The sequence below is a fragment of the Malania oleifera genome, chromosome 12, assembly GCF_029873635.1.
Source record: "Malania oleifera isolate guangnan ecotype guangnan chromosome 12, ASM2987363v1, whole genome shotgun sequence".
NCBI classification, from domain to species: domain Eukaryota; kingdom Viridiplantae; phylum Streptophyta; class Magnoliopsida; order Santalales; family Ximeniaceae; genus Malania; species Malania oleifera.
The window spans coordinates 30804825-30807154 of record NC_080428.1 but is presented as its reverse complement, the minus strand read 5'-3'; the positions used below and the strand labels follow the sequence as shown (position 1 = coordinate 30807154).

At 35.6% G+C, this 2330-nt stretch overlaps 1 non-coding gene across 1 annotated transcript; it reads left to right on the top strand.

The window, feature by feature from the left end:
• The first annotated feature begins 654 nt into the window (after positions 1 to 654).
• Positions 655 to 760, top strand: LOC131145284 (small nucleolar RNA R71). Its single transcript, XR_009134067.1, has one exon. It is a non-coding gene; the product is annotated as a small nucleolar RNA R71 (small nucleolar RNA).
• The last annotated feature ends 1570 nt before the right edge of the window (positions 761 to 2330 follow it).

Sequence of the window (2330 nt, the reverse complement as noted above, 5' to 3'; positions counted from 1 at the left end):
GAAGGTGCGTAGCTCTGAAAGATCTTTTGCGGCTGATACTACAACTTCTATGGAGGGTCTGCAGCTAGATGATATAGCGGTTGCGGAGGTGGTGCGTAAGATTAAGGAACTTGCTAATACCATAAGGAAGATGGACCAGACTAATCATTCCTCCATGAGAGGTTCGGGTGATTTCTCCATTTAGGATTATAAGTGTTCGAGAATGGCTGATTTTGAGATTTGTTGACCCAATTCATTGATTGCACCCGATCAAGTCTACTCTCCTATTATATTGGTAGCAATGGACAATCCTGAATTCTATGGTTTGAGGTCTCAAAGATAGAGCATTCCTCCACTAATTTCACAGCTTTCACTTTTTCTGATTCCATAACCTCTAGTTTCTTAGACAACGTAGTAACAAGAGCCTGTAGACTAGTTTCCTCTTTGACCTCCTATCTACCGCCACCACTGATCGCTCTGAGAGGTTGTGCTACCATTGGTGCCCATTCATGTCGTGTGTTCCATTGTTAGGCACTCACAACTAAATAATCAAAGACTGATAGAGCCTCATCCAGTTCCTTGTTGAAGAACTTCCCGTTGCACATTGTCTGGAAAAATTGTTTACATTCAGGGGTTAGAGTAGCATAAAAATAATTCACTAACCTCCATGATTCAAATTCATGATGTGGACATATATTCATCAGGTCCTTGAATCTCTACCAGCAGGCTTGGAACGTCTCGTCACCTTTCTGTATGAAATGACATATTTGCTCCTGTAGGTACTGAGTTCTCTGAAAAGGAAAGACTTATGTAAGAACTCACGCTACATTTTAGCCCAGCTAGTAATAGAGTTAGGTCTTAGAGAATTAAACTAGATTTTTGCCTTATCTTTCAAAGAAAAATGAAACAAGCGAAGTTTGATATACTCATCAGTTCTAGCCTTATTAATGAAAGTGGTGGAGACCAACTCAAAATCTGTCAAATGCTCGTATAGACTTTCAAAATCCATCCCGTGAAACTGGGGTATCACAAATAACATACCATGCTTAATTGTGAAGTTTGGTGCGTCGTGTGGTAACACAATGCATGAAGGTGTAGATATGCATGTGGGCTGTAGAAAATTCTGAAGTTTATGTGGTGTAGGTGCAACCATGACTTCCTCAAATAATTGTTCAAACAAATTGCTCAAATCAATTTCAGAATCACTCGTAAAAGTAATAGGAGAATAATTAGATTCTGTGCCCTAAGTATCACTACTAGTGCTAAGTGAATTTTTGGACAGTCTATTCAAAATATCTCGGACCTAAGGCATCAAACATTAATTCAAATAGCAGAAATTTGCCAGCATAGAAGCAAACAAGAATGATAAAATTTTTTTAAAATTTTGATTTTTTTTAGTTTTTCTTTTAATTAAAAAAAATAATTAGAAAAACACAAATTTTGAAATTAAAGTTGGCACTCCCCGACAATGGTGCCAAAAAACATGACTCACTCTAAAAATGAGTAGCTCAAAAGCTATCCCAAGTATAGAAGTCCAGTCGTGTAATACTTAGCCCAAAGGTCATATCGTCTCCTCAGGGAATGCAGTTTAATTCCAAATTTTACGTAGTTCGAATCGAAAATAAGAAACAAAAGTCACTTAACACAATTTAGATTCATGTTTTCTGGTGGTTTGAGATTCTTTTTAACGAATTAAAAGAGAATGCAATTTAAATTCTAAATCCTAAAACGCACTAAATTAAATTATAATGAGAAACGAAGATCCTAAGTTAATAACCAGGTAAGAATTGAAACATGCATTTAAACTTCAGAATAAAAAACTAAAGACGACAATTTTTCTATTTAATTTAAGCACAAAATTAAAAATAAACTCATTCAAACAGAAATTCAACAACAACCAAATTTCTAACGCATTTAAGAACTCAAACCAAAATTAGAACATTAACAAATAAACAATAACTAAACACGGTAAAAAAAATCAGACTTTGTTAGTTTAGGTGTAATCCCAAGCGCCGGGGGGGGGGGTTGAGTTGGGTATTTTCAAAAATATTTACTATTAATTACCACCTAGTCCTTATTTCTATATTTAACAAATTAATTGCAGGGGTTTGAAACTGATTCGAATGATTATCTCAATGAATTCTATTTTACCCAATTAACTAACAAGTGCGTGTGGGGTTATTCAATATGCACACATGCAAGATAGATAATGAAATGTGTTACGAAAGATAAAGGAGTAAAAGAAGAGAGAAGACAAACACAATTTTTACAAGGTTCAACCAACAGCCTACGTGCTCGCCTTAAGCAACCCACTCAAGGATTCCACTAAATCCCTGATCCTTTAACCAAGA